The following is an 18,960-nucleotide window of genomic DNA, read 5'->3' as shown; positions in this document are numbered from 1 at the left end:
CTTGTGGGCCAAATAAATGACAGTTCTACCCTTTCTCTCCCTGGTCGAGTTTTGGCTTGAATTTTAAATGGCTTCATGCTAATCCATGTTGTATTGGATCAGGTCGTGTCCTGTGTCACGGGCAATCCAGCTTACTTGACACCGCTAGGCTACTCGTATAAGCCATCATATCGTCTACACTCACTCGAATTCTATATCCTAAATCTCTTCTCATTTGAAAATAATAGATAGATTGATTTGGTGAGAACAAAATAACTAAATTTTGAATCCCAATACGACTAAGTATTTCTTTTAAACTATTGGCATCCGACCAAAACTGAACTGATCTTTGGCCGAAGCTCCAAATCAAGTCGAGACACAGCTAGACGATGTGTTTAGTTAGTGTGGTATGCATTTTCGTGTGAATCATTTTAATTTTCTTTTTCTTTTTTTCTTGGCCAAACCCTCCAAGTTGCTAGCAAACTGAAGGTGGTTCTTCTCCAAAACCTAGTTCGTGCGACGAACATGAAATGTGTTCATATGGATATCGAAAAGGTGCGACCATTCTGATAGATCTACCGAATCAAAGTTACTGCCGGGATTATACGGTTCATGCAATAAATGTAGTCATTCTATCATACTTTGTATACTATATTCACATACATCTATGGAGGGATCATTTTTTCTGCTGCATTTATATATTATTTTTCATAAAAGATCCCTATAATTAGGATCCGGTCCGGAGCCAAGACATGAATGATATTAGTGAATGAGAGTGAGTCTTAGGTGATGTCAGGATCCAAGGTAGAGGCATGAAGGATGTCGGTGATTAAAGCCAAGACGTGGATGATGTCGACGACTGAAGCCGAGTGAGGATGTTAGGATCGTGGCTGAGACATAGATAATGTCAGCGATTAAGGCTGAGACAGAGTTGATGCTGGCAATTGATGCTGAGATAGAGGCGATGCTCTAAAGATAGTCGGCACGTCCGACGCTTCGACCGGAGATATACAATTTCTTAACCCTTACTGTTATTAACGTTTATTGCATGCTCGTCATTTATTGGTGCAATTATAGATTACTGCATTAGTGTAATTAGTTCTAATACAATTACTACAATTTTAGAAAATTGATTGTAGCATCAATAAACATGATGAACGATAAGGTAACGGGGTCTGATGAGGCTAGCGCCCGACCCGAAAGATTTTTCGGGCAAAACTTCAGACGTTGGCAACAACGAATGAAATTCTCGCTTACTACGCTAGGGCTATTCTCCGTTATAGAAACAGACCCTCCTTCACTCAATGAAGAGGAACCTGCCCGTAGTGATGCCTTAGAGAGGTTTAAGCAAAGGGATTATCTCTGCCATGGGAGAATCCTATCTGCCCTCTCAGACGCACTATTTGATGTGTACTGTTCAACCGCTTCAGCTAAAGAGCTGTGAAAATCTTTGGATAAAAAATACAACTCTGAAGATTCTGGTTTAGAAAAGTACACTGTGGCAAAATTCCTAAACTTCAAAATGGTTGAAGGCAAATCTGTGATAGAGCAGACACATGAATTCCAAGTCCAAATTCATGGTCTTGCTGAAGGAGATATGCCATTACCTGAAAAATTTCAGGTCTTGTCAATCATCGAAAAATTGCCTCTGAGTTGGGAAGATTTTGGCATGACTCTTAAACATCGGAGAGGTAAAATCTCTCTCGAAGATTTGATGATTGCCTTAAATATCGAAGAAGAACATCAGAAACAACATAAAAATGATGATACAAGAATGCCTATGGATTTTATTCCAAAGGCGAATGTAGTAGTCTCATCTGACAAGAAGAAATTCAAAAAACAGAAAATGAAAAACAAGATGAAACCCAACCTAAAGGTTCAAAAGAAAACTGGAACCAAACCTAAGCCTTGCTGGGCATGTGGATAGGTTGGACATTATGCCAAATTCTGCCCTAAGCGAAAGGACAAGGAGAAAAACCAAAGCAATACGTCCAAGGCACAAGTAAATGTCGTGATTGCTAGTGACGACACCAGCGATAGGTTTGTTACCTTCAAACCCGAACTAAACTTGATATATCAACTCAATGAATGGTTAGTTGATACAGGTGCTAATGTACACTGTTGTGCTGATCGCTCAGCCTTCCTTACTTATCAGGTAATTGAAGGCACTTCTGTGACCATGGGGAATCATTCTGCAGCCAGGGTGTTTGGGATAGGACAAGTTGACCTGAGGTTCACCTCTGGAAAAGTCCTGTCACTGCATGAGGTGCATCACGTTCCAGCGGTCCGTCGGAATTTGATTAGCGGATCAAAGTTAGTCTGTGCTGGTTATGAGTTGAACTTTAAATGTAATAAAGTTGTAATATTACATCTAGGAACCTTTATTGGAAAAGGTTACCTTAATGAAGGTTTATTTAAACTCAATGTAGAAAATGCTACTTTAAATAAATCTTCTGATATTGGTTGTTCATATAACATTGAGTCTTATGATCTGTGGCATGATAGATTAGGACATGTCAATTTTAATACCGTAAAAAGGATGATGAATCTTGACATGATCCCTAAGCATGCTATAAATGATAAGAAAAAATGTAAAATTTGTGTGCAATATAAACAACCTCGTAAACCCTTCAAATCAGTTGATAGAAATTCTGATATTTTAGAATTGATTCATACTGACTGTTGTGAGTTTAACGGTATAATAACGAGAGATCATAAAAGGTATTTCATTACCTTCATTGATGATCATTCGTGTTATTGTTATGTTTATTTGCTAAAACCAAGGATGAAGCTTTAGATAAATTTATGGTTTTTAAATCTGAAGCTGAGAATCAAACCGATAAAACTATTAAAAGGTTAAGGTCTGATAGGGGTGGAGAATTTACCTCGAACATGTTTCAAAAATTTTGTCAAGATACAGGTATAATCCATGAGGTAACTGCTCCATATAGTCCTCAATCCAACGATATAGCAGAACGAAAAAATCGAACCCTTGAAGATATGATTAATTCCATGTTAGGCAATTCTGGGTTACCCAACTTTATGTGGGGGGAGGCTCTATACACTGCATGTCATGTGCTAAATAGAGTCCCAATGAAGTCAAGGGATAAAACCCCATATGAGCTTTGGAAAGGCCGAAGGACAAGTTTGAAATATCTTAAAGTGTGGGATTGCCTTGCAAAGGTACTAGTACCTGAACACAGAAGGAAAAAACTTGGTCCAAAGACTGTAGATGGTATATTCTTGGGTTATGCTCAAAATAGTATTGCATATAAGTTCCTGATTATTAAATCAAAAATTCCTGGAATAGATGCAAATACTATTGTAGAACTTCGCGATGCTACATTTTTTGAGGATATATTTCCTATGAAGACGAGAACACCTCAATCTAGTATTCCTACTAGAAATGAGCCTTCTTCCGTAGAGGTCCCACTATCCGTAGTAGGTACACCTTCCTCAAGTCACTCTAGACTAGATGAATCTAGTGAGTATACAGAACCAAGAAGGAGTAAGAGGCAACGTGTGTCTACGGATTTAGGCCAAGACTTTATCACCTATAATATAGAAGGTGATCCTGTGACATATAGAGATGCTATGGCTTCTCTTGAAACTAAACACTGGAAAGAGGCTATTAAAAGTGAAATGGACTCTATTATCTCTAATGCCACTTGGGAGTTGGTAGATTTACATCCTGGGTGTACCACTATAGGATGTAAATGAGTGTTTAAAAGAAAACTAAAACCTGATGGGTCAGTAGATAAATTCAAAGCTCGCCTAGTTGCTAAGGGATTCAAACAGAAAGAAGGGATTGACTATTTTGACACTTATTCTCCTGTTACCAGAATTACTACAATCCGAGTGTTAATAGCATTGGCGTCCATATATCATCTTGAGGTCCATCAAATGGATGTCAAAACGGCATTCCTTAATGGAGATCTTGAAGAAGAGATATATATGGATCAACCTGAGGGATATGTAGTTTCTGAAAATGAGAACAAAGTCTGTAGGTTAGTCAAATCTTTTTATGGTTTGAAGCAAGCCCCAAAGCAGTGGCACGAAAAATTTGATAGAGCTATGTTATCATTTGGCTTTGAAATGAATGACTCTGATAAATGTGTGTATGCTAAAATGAAAGGTGATAATTGTATTATCTTATGTTTGTATGTAGATGATATTCTACTGTTTGGTTCTAACATTTCTATTATTAATGAGACTAAGGCCCTCTTAAGTGGTAAGTTTGATATGAAGGATATGAGTTGTGCTGATATGATTTTAGGGCTGAAGTTGACTCGTTCAACTGATGGAATAACAATTTCTCAATCACTCTATATTGAGAGAGTATTAGAGAAATATGGCTATAGCCAAGTTAAATCTGTAGTCACACCCTATGATCCTTCAAAAACTCTCCACAAGAATAAGAGTGGTATGACAGTGTCTCAATTAAGATACTCACAAATAATAGGTAGTCTAATGTATTTAGCAAATTGTTCTAGATCTGATATTTCTTTTGCTATATCGAAATTGAGCAGGTTTACTAGCTGCCCGGACAGAACGCATTGGGATGCATTAGATAGAGTACTCAGATATCTGAAAGGCACTATATCCTTGGGCTTGTGGTATGGGAGATTCCCTGCAGTCCTGGAGGGATATAGTGATGCCAGTTGGATAGCTGACACTGCTGAGTGTAAAGGCGTTACTGGTTATGTCTTTACACTTGGAAGTGGTGTAGTTGCTTGGAGGTCTGTTAAACAGACGATTATAATCTGTTCTACATCTGAGGCAGAATTGTGTGTTTTGGATACCACAGTAACTGAAGCTGATTGGCTTAAGGGTCTTCTTTCTGAAATTCCCTTAATAATGAAGCCAATACCTTCTATTTCAGTGCACTGTGATAATCAAACAACAATAGCTCAGATTAGAAGCTCCAAGTATAACCAGAAACAGAAGAGACATGTACGAATAAGATTGAAATCTATTCGTGAGCTAGTATCTCTTGGAGTGGTGTCATTGGACTTTGTAAGTTCAAAAGACAATATTGCTGATCCACTCACTAAAGGACTTGATTCTGAGAAAATCAAGAGATCCAGTAAGGGAATGAGACTGAGGCCTATCCTGGTTTCATCTATAGCGGCAACCCAACCTATCTGATTGGAGATCCCAAAAAGTAGGTTCAATGTGGTACAAACAAGCTATAAGGGTGAAACGTAAGCATCAAATTGATTGAGATGTAATCTCATAGTCTCTTCCCTGGATAGATGCTTGACTGCTAGTAAGGATGAGCTTAGGAGCTCTTAATGAGTTCAAGGTCTTAATGACAGGATGCTTGCAGTACATCCTTGGAGAACTCACCTATGTAAGTGTAACTGTGAGGCCGCAGTGTGGGAGGTCTAGGCAACTCTCCTTAGTACTTATGAAACAAGATTCGGTGACATGGCCGTAATGCACCAACCCAGAAGGATTCAACCGTCGCCAGTGATGAGTTGTTACCAATTGATCTTCACATATAAAAGGTTTAAGATCAAGACTCTGTTCTCTTCAAACTTATGTGAATAAGATTGGTGTACTTAGGTGAAAATTCAAACCGGAAGGTATTTTCACTGAAAGCTCATTGCAACCAAGCCTCAGAACATATCTTTGTTTTTGACTAAAAATGATTTGAATTTGTGGGGGATTGTTGAATTTTGTTTTAAATTTAAAAGCATTTTTAGTCCCACATTGCTAAGTGGAGAAGCTTGGAAGGGCTTATATAGGAATCCCTTCCATCCTTGCTTAGCAATGATAAGAGGACCTACACGCATGCGCGGGCCAAGCCCAAATCGAGTGGATTTGGGGGGTTCGAGCCGAAAATCCATAAACTAGGCGTCACGTGCGCGATTAACGCGCGCAGGGGGGGTACAAATCCCCAGCCCGTGGGCCTTGCGCTCACGGGCGACCCGATCTGTTTTTGCTGGTTTGGTTCAGTCTGAACCAAACCAGTTTGGTTTCCGGTTCTAGTTCGATCTGAACCAAAACCAAACCAGAGTTTGGTTCCGCGTGTGAGGAAGGGACGCGGACTTCGGTTTTGGTCCGCGTGAGGAAGCGAAGCAGCGCTTCGGTTCTGTCCGCATCGCGTGAGGATGCGAAACAACGCATCCAGCGCATCCACGCGTGAGTGTGCGTCCCTTCCTCTGCACTGCTTCAAGTGTATAAATACACTTCCTCACTTCCTTCTCAACTCACTCCAGAAAGCAAAGCATTCCTTCTCCCTTGCTTTCTACTTCTTCTTCCTTCTTCTGAGGCTTGGTTCGCGATCTGAGGTTGAGTCCGAGTGTGGCACTCGTTTTGGAGTGCACCTACGAGCGACGCGAGCGGTTGTCGGATCTTGGGAGGATTTTGCCGGAGAGCCTCTGCACCGTGGGCGGCAATCAATTCTCTAAAGACAGTCGGCACGTCCGACGCTTCGACCGGAGATACACAATTTCTTAACCCTTACTGTTATTAACGTTTATTACATGCTCGTCATTTATTGATACAATTATAGATTACTGCATTAGTGTAATTAGTTCTAATACAATTACTACACTAATAACTTTTGAACTAAATTTGATAGTAACAACTGCACCGGACTCTAATAATATCATTCTTTTAGATACGATAATGCCATCGGACACAAGTGTCGAAGGACTAGCAAAAAGAAAGATATGGATGGCTCCGCTGTTGGATTGATTCCAACAAACAGAAATATATCCAAAGGCGAGAGAGGAGAAAATATGAAAGTGAAGACACTTACGGAATCAAAGCAGGCAAACATGAACAATTTGCAGAGGCATTGGAACAGTTAAAAGAGAATCTACAAGTGTAGTTGTGTAGAATAAACAATGACTCTTCATCTATTACAATAGGATTCCAAGTTCAAACTCAGAGAAGAATTGCAGTGAAAGAGACATTGCCAACATAGATAAAAAATTTCATGAAAACACCCGACAAAAGCTAAGTCTTACTTCTACTTACAACTTAAGCATACACCGAAGATCGAACAAATCTACAAAAATCATGGCCACCAGCATCACATGATGCGTGACTGAATTAATCTCAATGCAATATTTCAAGTTGCCTCTAATTCAGGTATTATTCAAGCCTCTTGTTTTGCCACTAAAAATAGTTGGATAAAGTTCTATGCATTCACATAAAGAAGCATAAATGATATTATACTCTTTTTTGATAAAATAGGAAACATTGTTTTCACTACTAAGATTGTGACGCCCAATTAAGTTCCAAATATGTGTTGTGAGACAACAAATAAGCTTTACAAACTTAAATGATTGATGTATATAATGAGTTCATAGGTTAGTTCTCTCATCTAAACCGAAGGGAAAATTAGTACAAAGCGGGTATAATCCTAGCTATCATGAGATCTTGCATGAGACTAGGAGTAATTTTTGGGGTATGAGTTAGATTTGGTACCTAAATTGGGATGTTAAACTTTAAGTGGGAGATATTAGAGTATCTACATCAGTTTCTCTATAATATCTCTAAAATTTAAGATAAATCATCCATCCTAAAATTTCTATTATCTTTATTTTTTATTTTTTTCTCTTTCTTCCACTTTTTTAATTATTTTTTCTCTCTCCCTATGTAATATCTACTTTTCATTACCTAATTCATTTCTTTTATTTTTCTCTCTCTCCCAAATTAAATAATATTTTAATATCTAGAGAATATCTAGAAAAGTACTATTCATGAAATCTAAATTTAGGGAATGGATAAGTTAGCTGATGCAAAGATTTTTTTTTTAAATAAAATATAAAATTTAAGGTAAATTCTGCGTTTAGGGAAGTTGATGTAAATACTCTTAGAGCATCCATATTAGTTACTTTATCCAAAGATTTTATCCTAAATTTTGGATAGGGTAGCTAAAAACCTTTGCATCTACTATATCCATTTCCTAAATTTTACATTTATAAATAGTACTTCTCTAAATTTAGGAAATAAAATTCATTCCCTAAACATTATAGAGGAGAGAGAAAAAAAGGGAAGCTGATAAATGAAATAGTAAAAAGTGAATATTTAAATTTAATAAAGTTTTTTTTTACTTTAAATTATACATTTTGGATAAAGAAACTGATGTGGATGCTCTTATAATGTAGTGTTACATGGTGAATTATAGGCCAATAAAGAAACTTTATAAGCATAGATAAGTGAGTTATTGTTAACTTTGACTAAAATATTTTAAGTTAGAGGTTATGCCTCACAAGATGATTACTAAGTTCTCTCATCCAAGGGGATATAAAGACATTTAAATTATTGGGCAAAAGTCAAAAGAGTGCCACTTTTTTTTAGAATCATCAAGATGACGCTCTATTTTGATCAAAAGGGTGCCCTATCCTCATGTACAATTATCTAACTATCCTCCATTACACATTAGCAGTTTATTCTCATTATTATCTCTCTCCTAATTTTTTTAGTCTAAATTGGTGCATTGTAGCAACTACGAACGCGTAGCTACTACACAGTTGTAGCAGCTACGAACCCATAGCTGCTACAATTAAGCTGGCACACTATTGTAGTGGTTACGACTTCGTAGCTGCTACAACATGGAAAAACTTAAAAGACTAAAATTGTTCGAAGCCTCTAAAAAAGAATTTAAACGATATTTTTTGAGCTTGAAACCTGACAGTTATGGGTTTCACCCCATAATTAGTTGTAGATCTTTGAATGAGCTTCGATTTGATATATTGTGTATTTCATTGTTCTCAAGGTTTAACATTGATGTTGTAGAAGCTATGGTTTCATAGCTGCTATAACTATATAGCAACTACGGTTTTGTAGATGGTACAACTAAGTTGTCACACAGTTGTAGCAGCTACGATTTTGTACCTACTACATAGTTGTTTCAGTTATGGTTTTATAGTTGCTACAATATGAATTCTAAACCCTAAACTTTCACAAGCCATAATTTTTTACTCAAGTTGAACTACTAGATTCACAATATATCAAATCAAGACTCGTTCATAGATCTATATTTGGTTTTGAGGTGGATCTTGTAATTAGGGGTGAGCAAAAGTTTGGTTAAACCGAATAAACTGATCAAACCAATCGAATTTTAAAATTCAGTTCGGTTTATTCAGAAATTCGGTTTTTTCTCCAAAAAATCGGTTAATTTGGTTAATTCTGTTTGGGTTACGTTTTGAATTTTTTTATTCGGTTAAACCGAATTGACCGAATAGACCAAATTTTTGAACCAAATCGATTTTTTACCGTATAAATTTTAGACCGAACCAAATTTTTATTAAGCTAAATCAAATTTTTAGAAAAAATCAGTTTATTCGGTTTGATTTGTTCGATTTTATTGAAAATTCGGTTCGGGTTGGTTCAGTTAATTCGGTTCGGTTCGATTTTAACCGAATACTCACCTCTACTTGTAATGACCCGATTTCAGGCTCAAAGAATATCGTTTAAATCATTTTCAGAAACTTTAAACAATTTTAGTCTTAAAAAAAGAAAAATTCCATGTTTGTAGTAGCTACGAAACCGTAGCCCTACAACTATGTGACAACTTAGTTATAGCAATTACGAGATTGTTGCATCTTAGTTTTATAGCTATTACAACATGTTGATTTAGGCATGAGATATGATGATAATGAGAATAGTACTATAGGATAATTAGATTATTTACAAGAAGGTGGGGTACCCTTTTGATAAAATATCAACATAAGGCGTCCTTTTGACGATCCGGTAAAAAAGGGATATCCTTCTGACTTTTGCCCTAAATTATTTGTAGCTATGTCTCATTCAAAAGAGATTGACCAATTAAATTTTCAACTGCTTTTTAGAGGTTGTTTGCTAGACTTTTTGCTTGATTCAAATGACATAATTTGAAAGTGGATTGGACAAGAATTTGTAATCATTAAGATACGTGAAGATTATGCTCGACAAATTTCTAGATTAAACTCACAAGCCAATCAAATTGTTAGATGAATCACAATATGTTTAGAAGATTGGGTGAAATGTGAGGTTCAGAAGAACATAGATAAATCAAGACACATGCTATACTTTACCACTTCATAGAATGGAGGAAGTATGCGAGATTATTAGACAAGACAAATTTAAGAAACACTAATGTTGAAATATTTATATATCCAAAATAGGACATCTTGAATTTGGCTAGACTCACAATTTAAGAATCAAGGAGAAGGAAGCATCTTTTGTAGCAGTTTCAAAACATTAAAAGGCAAAAGTAAAAAAGTGCCTCTTTTTTTCTAAATCATCAAAGTGCAACCCACTTTGATTTTTTGTTTTTATAAAAAAGGCATCCCCTCTATTGTTCAACCATGTATAATTACCTAATTACCCTTTAATACTATTTTCAATACTATTTTTTAGATCGAACATGTTATAGCGATTTTATGGTTGTTGTAGCAACTACGATTTCATACCTACTATAATACATAATCTATTCAACATTGATAAAAATTCAAGTTGTAACATCTACAATATGAACGGTAGGAATTCACGTTGTAGCTGCTATGAAATCATAACTGTTATAATAGAAACCGTAATTACTATACTTATTGTAGCAACTATGAAACTGTAGTTGCAACAATGTGGATTTGACTTGCTCACTTAACATTTATGTTGTAGCAGCTACAAAACTGTAGCTGCTATAACACACCCAACCGATTAAAAAATTAGGCGGGAGATAATAATACTAAAGGGCAGTTAAGTAATTGTATGCGGCTGAACAGTATGGTGGGACACCCTTTTGATAAAAAAATCAAAATGGAGCGTCCTTTTGATGATTTTGAAAAAATAGTAGCGCCATCTTAATTTTTTGACTATTATAAAAAGATTAATTTTGCACTCCAAAATTTTTACATGTCAAATCATAAAGATCATAGAACAATCATGGATCCCCACATAGTGCCCCTTTAGTCAGAGGTGACAGATTTACTACAATGGGAGCGTAGATAAATTTTCGATTGATGCATGCCCTCGGGGGAAAAAATTTCTTCTACCTCTTAGTCACTTGACGATCAGTTATAACTTAAGGACAGATTGTGAGAGACGTCGGTAAATATAATCATCTTTTACTATAATAGAGCAATCATGGGTATGAAACTCTTGTAGGCCAAACTATTTTCCATCTCCCAATAATATTTGCCTATTGAGTCTATTAGAATCCTACCAAATCATACAACATAATCTTCCCACTGGGATCAAAACCACTTCATCATCCCATAAAAATATCATTCTGATCAGTTAGGCAAAAGAAAAATACTCTTGTTTTGTACAGTAGTAATGGGCCACGCAAAGTATGCAACCCTAAACAAATACCCATCGGAATTCACAAGCAGCTACTTGAGAAGAGCGAAGACGAAGACAAAATTGTTCGTCGGAGTACTAACCTTACATTACATCGAGATCAGCCACGTTGAGAGAGAACTGAGAGTGCCAATCAGGGCTTCTCAACCAGTCGTACTGCCCATTCGTCCTGGCTCCAGCGGATGCATGACTTCTTGAGCCACTTTTCAGTAAAATTAAACAATAAAATATTAATTCAATCAAATTAATTGAATTTTAAATAATAATATATGTTTATTCAATTTTAATTTTTTTAAATCAGTTGAATATAAATCTAGTTATAAAAAGGAAAAATTAAATAAATTAATTTATTCGGTTTAAATAATTATTGAGTTTTAAAATTAAGATAAACCAAATTAATTGAGATAATCGATATTTACAAAATTTTAAAATAATTCAATCAAAAATTTTAATTCAATCCATTTAACATAAATTTTGCTCAACCCTATTTATTCCTTTGTTTTTCTCCTGAAAGCAAAAAGACAGAGGCAATGGCTTTCTCGTAGTCGTAAGGCTAGGAGTCTGTTCACGAGGATGATTAGAAAAGGAATAGATATTTTTAAAAAGAAAAACTTCACAAGAAGAAATTAAAATTTAATAAGAAACTTAAATTATTAATTCATTATATAAAATTTAATTAGGAGGAAAACAAAACTCATTGTCTTTATCTATCATAGTAAACACAGCAAGATTTGGCTTGAAATCGGTTGCATGAGGGGTAATATGGCAATTTCAAAAAGTTGGGGAGGAATTTGGAAAAATCAATGAAAACGATTTTTTTTTTCGCTGATAAGTCTGGGGAGTGGCGAATGGAAGAGGGAAGATCTGTCCGCAAGCCACCTGCAAAATTGTTTCGATCGCATCTGAGTAAGCGAAAGGAGAGAAAGGGGAAGAGGATCGTGGTGAGAGCAGGGGTCGGGGGGGGGGGGGGGGGGGCGGCGGCAGCAGTAGCGATGCAGATCCGGGGATCAGGTCCCCGCCCGCTGCCTAACTCCCGGATCTCTGCCGTCATGCTCGCAATGTTCGCCAGCATGGCTTCCTTCTACGTTGCGGGCCGGTCGGTTCCCTTTTCGGTCCTCTACTCTACGTCCGATTCATTTTTCTCCTTTTGTTTTTTACTCGAATGCTAGTGTTTTCCCGCTTGTTGGCATCCAAAAATGGCGAATTTTAATCACAGTTATTCTCTTTTTTGACAGTCTCTGGCAGGATGCGCAGAGCAGGGTTTATCTCATCAAGGAACTGGATCGAAGGACCGGACAGGTTCTTAGATTTTGTTCTTCCGTTAAATGACTAGCTTTGTCGTCAAATTCCATCCCCCTACTATTATATTCTAATCTAGCTGAAGTACATCAACATTAGGGACAATCTGCTATATCAGTTGATGTGACGCTGAAGTTGGTAGACTGCAGGTGACTTGCTTTCAGATTGCTTCTCTTTAATATGAGCCTCTTCTTGAGTAGTAGGGATAAAGGTTGGGTTAAGATCATGAATATTTTGCTATTCAGACAACAGCACAAAAAGTTAGCGGCTCTGGAGATGGAGCTTGTGGTGGCGAGACACAAAGGGCTTGTTGGGCAGTACTCTTCGGAGACCAACGGGACTAATTTTTCAAGGAAAAGACTGCTTGTTGTTATAGGAATAGCTACAGGATTTGAACGAAAAAAAACAGAGGGACGCAGTTAGAAAGTCATCTCTCGCAACTAGTGCAGTACAATCTTCTTTATTCTACTTATACCTATTCATCGAATTCATGAAATGTATAACTTATTATAGACTCTTTAAGCCTATGCAGTTACATACTGATTAGTGTTGGTTTCATTGTCTCGGATTGAAAAATAGATGATCAATGCCCCATGTTTTCTATGAGATAAACTAGGATATATTAGTATGCAAACAGACTGTAAAAGAATTTACATGGAGGATGAATTTTTCCTCTTGCATTCCTCCTTATGGGCAGAATTCTCAAGATTTTTTTCAGAGAATTCATCAAGATTTTAGAATACTAAATGGGGGGGGGGGGTTTACTCAGTTTGTTCTCAGGTGCAGCAATGAAAAAACTGGAATTAGAAAAAGGTGTGGTAGCACGATTTGTGATAGGACGAAGGTAAATTTCAGACATTGACAATGAAACATGATCATATTTGATGTGTCAGTGCAAATCGTGGAGATAGTGCTGGTAGAGAGATTGACAACGAAAATTGGAAGACAATTGATTTTATAATACTTGTATGTTTAAACTGTATTTCAGGTTCATATTCTTAATGTTGTCCTTATCTATCCTTGTTTATGTAGTTCAAAATGTGCCTTTTATGTTTATATTTCATCTTATTTCCGACTCTAAAAATATTACCTTTTTTAGTTGTTTACATGTCTGTCAGTTCAACTGCAATGGTAAAACAAATCCTGTGATGATATATTAGCACCAAATTTGAAGTTTATTAAGAGGAAACAAAGGATAATGATGATAGTAAGCTACAACCATTCTGCATTCTTTTCGACACAGTTAAAAGTAACTGGAATTTCTATTCCTCTTCTAATAATAAGTTGAATTCCATCTTCTTTTTGGATCTTTACTTTATTTCTTCCCTGTGGAATACACTGAGGCAGATGTTTGCTTTTATGCTTCCTGTCAGATGCATATGAAATTAGAAACTGATGGAAACATGATAAAAGAGCTTTTTGTCTTTAACAATATGCTTATCTTTGTTGTGTAATGATGCATCCAGAAACCTGTAAATCTTATCAGATGAAGATTGAAGTTACTAATAATATTAGATTTCTAGAAACCTGTAAATCTTATTAATAATTTTATTTATTAGTTCTAGTAAACTCAGTAGGACAATTCTTAGGAGACAAGGATATTTTAGGGTCTATCAGAGAGATCCCCTACCAACTTGTTCTTCAAATTTTAATAAAGAAATTGCCTACGGAAGCAAGCAAACTTTCATTTGCAGCATCACCTCTTCCTCAGTATTATGTGGTATCCTCTTTTGGCACTGTAAAATTTTGTATTCTTTATTGATTATCTTCATTTTACTTATTAACAGCGTTCTATGTGTAGTATCTTGATTTTCTATATGCTTGTTGATGTTAATTTTTTCAATATGTCATTTGCAAAAAATTTCTTGCATAGAACACCAGCTGAAGTATTTTAGCATCTAGCTAAGATGATATCACATCTTCATTTGAATGATTAAACAATTTGTTCTTATCTTCAACAGGATAATCATGTGGAAGCTTCTGAGGAACAACCGAAAAAGACAAAACTATTTCTTGCTCATGCAGCAGAAGCATGGGATGCTGAGTTCTATGCTAAAATTAATGATGATGTTTATGTTAACATTGGTATGTTTATTGTGAATTGCCTAGATATATCCTTCCAAATCAATTCGACTTAAATAATACTGCTTTTCTCATGCAATAAGATTGACTGAATAACAATTCCGTTTTATTGATTCACTGATCTAGAAGTGTTCAGTTGTAACAAGTATTTTAGATGAGCTATACCGATTCCTCTTGTTGAAAATTCTTTTAGCCCATGATTACTTGAAAGGAGGGGAGAGAGGTGGAGGAAGGAGTAGAATGGGATTTAAAAAACTGATTGCTTGAAATAATGAGATGAGAGGAAGGATATTTTACTTTTGATCTCCTGATTACTTGGACAAAATGGAGTGTAGAAAGAAAATAAAAATGTCAAAAATTTCCTCTTCATAAATTTAAATCCTTTCGATCCCTTCTGCTTGTTACTTGGAGAGGAGGTCTTATATGTTTCCTGTGCGTTAGAGGATTTCCTCTTCTCTTACATTCCATCTAACAAACTATATTTCATTCTTAACTTTGCCCTCAATCTAACTGGAGATATCCTATTATTAACCATAATGAATAGGATGAATGAATCTTCCACCACTCGATTAATGTTTCAGTATAGAACAATATCTTCATAGTCCACTGACACACCAAGATATAGAACATAACCAATTGTTTATGTCTTCTTAAACCACCAGAAATAACTAGAATCAAGTAAAGCAAAACAACTTATTGTGAACAAGTATTTGAAATAACAAATGTTTGATAACAACAATGTACTGAAAATAGCAAATGTTTAAAACAGAAGTCCAATCACAGCAAAGGAATCTCATTGATGCTACAGTTAGCCACATCAATATGCTTGTACCTAGGACTTGATTCTAATTGGAGAAGAGACTTTCAGAATATCCACTACAAACTGTTTGAATTCATTTATTTACTTCAGAGGAGCATGATTAGGTAGCATGACATCTGGACGAGCTCTCTTTTCTAATGCATCTTGTGTTTCCTTTCCGAAATGTAAGTTGTAAATGCATGAAACCATCCCTATCTGTTGTTTCTGTTTTATATCTAATTGTCCAACTACTACAAGTGGGTCATTGACAAAAACTGCATTCCATTACTTTTTGATCCTGACATTTTTTCTTTTACTTTTGGAGAGACTGGACAAATGGGAGTTGCATCTAAAGTTCTAGTGTGTTTTGGAAACCATGTCAATGATTCTTCATTATTTTTCTTCTGGTTTCAATGCTATATCTACAAATCAGTTGTTTGCATACTGAATAACTTGGTTAGTTGGAAGATTATTCTTTTCTTTCCCTCTGAAGGCCAATGGTCTGAGGTAGACTAAGAATTATAAACTAACTGTTGTTAATTTGTTTTTCGATGGCTATAATTAACAGTCAACATAGTTGGCTAGCTTCAGGCCCTGAATGTTCATGTATGTATCAACATTAACATAGCTCCTCATTTAATAATAATCTGATTGGTGATTATTTGTGCTTTTATAGATGCTTTGGGTACAATGCTTGCAGCCCACTTGGACAAACCCCGTGCATATATTGGGTGTATGAAATCTGGCGAAGTTTTCTCTGATAAGTGAGTATTAATAGAGGTCATAGTCTTGTGCTGAAAGTTAGCTTAATTATATTTATTGATTGCTAATACTATATTCAGGAGTCAGAAGTGGTTTGAACCAGAATGGTGGAAGTTTGGTGATGGAAAATCGTAAGCATTTTTTGAACTAATTTATAGTTAGGCATATCAAGTTACATTGTGTTTAGTGAAAAAGTAGTTATTTTTTGCTATGATTCAAGTTATAGCTATGAACTATTTGAATTGATGGCTATCAGCTGCACATGTAACTACAATAGTCTTCAAGAATTCTCTGATTGGAAAGGAATTAGAGGTTGCAAGTAGATTTACTTCATAACTTTGGCGGTGATTATTAGATCTGTTGCAGCAAAACTCTAATTTTAATCTGTAAAAGCATGTAATCAATCTTATGTGCATGTATATAATATTATGAAAAATTAACATTAGACGGCCCAAGTGCCCAAATCAAGATAATTAAATATAGTGCTAGGTCCATTAGTGAGCCTACCTTCCGAAAGCCCACTAGTAAGGCTTTCTAAAGGGTAGAGAAACATGGGTATCATATAAGGTCAGAATTCAAAAATCCAAATGTGGGAGTAAAGGTAGAGCTAATTTTTCAGTTTTCTCTTCTCCAAGAGTGATTGCTACTCATCTTTCCTGTTGTTTTTGAGTCGCTTATGCTAAAGTATCGGGTAGGAAGATATCAATCAAGGAGCTTTGTTACTTTCATTTACCATTAAACATTAACATAACAGCATGCGTGTCAGAACAGTTGCAAACAGTGACAAGAATCACTCATGGACTAGTGAATACTTGAATGTATCCTTGAAGTGGTATCAAGCTTGAAACAGGCATAAGCATTGGTTTGTTGTGTATCTGTATAATCTGTTTTTCCATTTGGGTCATAGGGCTTTATGAAAATCTTGCTGTTTAGTCAGACAATTTGTGTCATTCAAATGCTACTCAATCATTCTGGCTACAAACTGAGGTCATCTATAAGAGAGAGTTGTAATCAAATGCTAGTGGAATCATACCAGCTTCAAGCTGAGGTTATCCTGTAAATAGAATTACTGCTTGCGGTACATCTATAATATGGTCTAGGTGCGTAATCAAAAGCTATTGTCATATTTCTTCTCAGTGTGAATATTAGATATACAGCATGCTGAAATTTTGACTACTTCTAGATCACTGCAACACAAATTGTGGCATTCATTGATGGAAAGGCACATAACACATGCATTTATGCGGCAAGCAAATAGGATACCCTTTGGTTGTCAACACAATTTAGTTCAAAAAGCATTTATGTTTTGTAGATAATTTATTTCAAAAAGATTTTATTATAGTTTATTTTGTCCTGAATACTTTTTTTGACTAAATGATGATTCCATGTCCAATTATGGATGCCATAGTGCAATGGCTTTCAGTTCATACTTAACATGGATTTTAAATTGTTTTCCTCTGCAGTAAGATATTTTGTGTTATCAACTTCCTCATTATGTTGACACAGGTATTTCCGGCATGCTTCTGGAGAGATGTTTGTGGTATCTAGAGCCCTGGAGAGATGTTTGTGGTATCTAGAGCCCTAGCAAAGTTTATTTCTATCAATAGGTTTGTGCGCTTATTCTAACTGATCGATTAGGCAATTGGTTGACATCATTTAGGGAACATGTAATTTATGACCGATGCAATTACTTTGTAACATAAGGCTATTCTTCGCACTTATGCCCATGACGATGTTAGTGTTGGTTCATGGATGATTGGTCTTAATGCGCAGCATATTAATGAGGGAAAACTATGCTGCTCCTCATGGTCATCAGGTTGGCTTATAAACAGAAACCTATTTTTCTAAAACATCATCCTATGATCAAATTTCTTACACAAACTGAGACACGACATTTCAACCATGCATATCATGCGAAGCAGCATGAAGTTATAAAAACCATTCGATTTATATAATGATTAGTTAACTCCAACAGACCAAGTTGAGTGTTGTCACTGATTTCTTTTACGCCACTCTTTTTTCCATGATCTTATATTCTTCTCAGGAGCCGTATGTGCAGCTGCTGCATGGCCTCTACATCTGAATACTTTTTCTCAATCTCGGAGTAAATTAACTGTATCAAAATCAAATTGTTTTGAGTTAGCTTTTCAACAGAAGAATTACAGTTGAATTCCTTAGGTTGAGAGCTTTGCTTGTGTTGATCTGTGTAAGGTACGCCATTAACCATTCTTTCACAATGAGATATATATTTTTCAGTAAACTGCAAGTAGTTTTTTCTTTTGATGATAGTAAATTGTCAGTAGGTGAGATTATAGAGTGTTTGGTTACCACATTGAATCTTAAAATGGACAAGTTATATGTATCTCAAATTTGTTGATATTTGATCACAATAGTAGTTCAATTGTTAATCTATTCAAGGATATACGGTATGCACAGGGGAGCTTTGATGGTAAAATTATTATCATGTGATTTGGTGGTCATGAATGTGATTTGGTGGTCATGAATTCAAATTATGATGTAGAGTAAGATTGTATATAATTGACACCACCCAAAGATCATCTCAACTAATTGCTACGGGGTACGAAATGGATTATCCAAGTCTAAGACGCCTTGTGGAGAATCAGCATAACCCTCAACAAGTATACTCCACAAGTACATTAATTTCCCCATATAATCCACCCCAGGATGCAATGATGGGACCACCTGGTTATTCGCCGGCAACAACAAGAGCGGATCCA

At 35.9% G+C, this 18,960-nt stretch overlaps 1 pseudogene; it reads left to right on the top strand.

The window, feature by feature from the left end:
* Window positions 1-12,217: 12,217 nt before the first annotated feature.
* Window positions 12,218-18,644, top strand: LOC122006077 (annotated as a pseudogene).
* The last annotated feature ends 316 nt before the right edge of the window (window positions 18,645-18,960 follow it).

Source organism: Zingiber officinale, chromosome 7B, assembly GCF_018446385.1.
Source record: "Zingiber officinale cultivar Zhangliang chromosome 7B, Zo_v1.1, whole genome shotgun sequence".
NCBI classification, from domain to species: Eukaryota; Viridiplantae; Streptophyta; class Magnoliopsida; order Zingiberales; family Zingiberaceae; genus Zingiber; species Zingiber officinale.
This window is presented reverse-complemented; position numbering and strand designations above follow the sequence as displayed.